This window comes from Carlito syrichta, unplaced genomic scaffold, assembly GCF_000164805.1.
Source record: "Carlito syrichta isolate Samal-C Ts95f unplaced genomic scaffold, Tarsius_syrichta-2.0.1 Scaffold152543, whole genome shotgun sequence".
NCBI classification, from domain to species: domain Eukaryota; kingdom Metazoa; phylum Chordata; class Mammalia; order Primates; family Tarsiidae; genus Carlito; species Carlito syrichta.
In genome coordinates, this window is record NW_007096639.1 from 1 (window position 1) to 1,173 (window position 1,173).

Here is a 1,173-nt window from a genome sequence, read left to right on the forward strand (position 1 = left end):
ACCCAGTTTATGTTATTGATGACAATGGAGTCAGGGTTGCCTTAGTTAGGTGAGTTTGCATAGGGCTCATAGCTGCGTCAAGCCAGCATGGGGTTGATCTGGGCCACGTTCTGCACCACATCCCTAGGGATGTGGCCAGTCCACTTGGAGGGCACTTCCAAGTTCACAGGCTTGATGACCTGGCTTGATGACTGGTGTTGGACAGAGAGACACCACCAAGCTTGTCAATGTGGTCCTCGCAGTGCAAAACAGTATCACTCCAGGCAATGCCCAGGAAATCAAGGATGAGCTTGAGGGAGTGCTGCAGGTGCAACACCAGCTGCTTGTAGTACAGGGGCAGACGCTTGTCCTTGCCCACCTCCATGCACTGTGCATACATAACCTCGATGGTTTTGTTCTACTTGAGGCAGTCGTGGTAGTTGCTGAGGTCGAAGCCAGTGATGGTGACCTTGCATATGATCATGGAGTGCACGGAGGCCCAGCTGTCATGTACCACAAACAAGAACTTGGAGTTGGGGAACAGGCACGACAGGTACACTGAGGACTTGAGTGTGAAGGGGTCCTCGTTGCAGAGCACACGGGCCAACTAGCCATGCTTGGCAATAACCTCCAGGATGAAGGCCTGTATGGTGGGTCCAGCACCTCGTCCGTCACACCCGCCTCGTCCAGCCTCAGCTTCTGGCAGCCAGACTTGGACCAGACCTAGCATGTGGCCAACACATGCAGAATGATGCGCATCTTCTCACTGCAGTACACCTCGGAGTGGGGGTCCAGCATTGCCTCACTGTAACAGTACTCCATGCAGTCGACTCGCATCATCACCAGATCCTCCTACTCGGGCCACATGGCTCACCGGGGGCTCCAAGGGTCTGCTAGCACCACGCAGCACTCCAGGACCTGCTGCCCCAGCTGGATGCCAGCATCAGGGCCAATGTGCAGCCAGCCACCAGCAGCACCTTCTGCACCAGCAGGCACATGCTGGACCAGGGGCGGGGCAGGCCTGGCCTAGAAGCCAGCATCTGTGACTTCAGCTGCAGGTCAGTGGGCAGCCTGCCCACCCAGATCACATCTCCTCTGGGCACTACCAACTCTGGACTCCAGCCCTCGAGCCTGCTCGCCAAGGCTTTCTGCTGGCAGAACCTGCTCTGAGGCATGGCCAGACAGCCTCATGCA

At 56.9% G+C, this 1,173-nt stretch overlaps 1 pseudogene; it reads right to left on the reverse strand.

Annotated features, from left to right (window-relative positions):
- Positions 1-11: 11 nt before the first annotated feature.
- LOC103251981 lies at positions 12-992 on the reverse strand (annotated as a pseudogene).
- Positions 993-1,173: the final 181 nt, after the last annotated feature.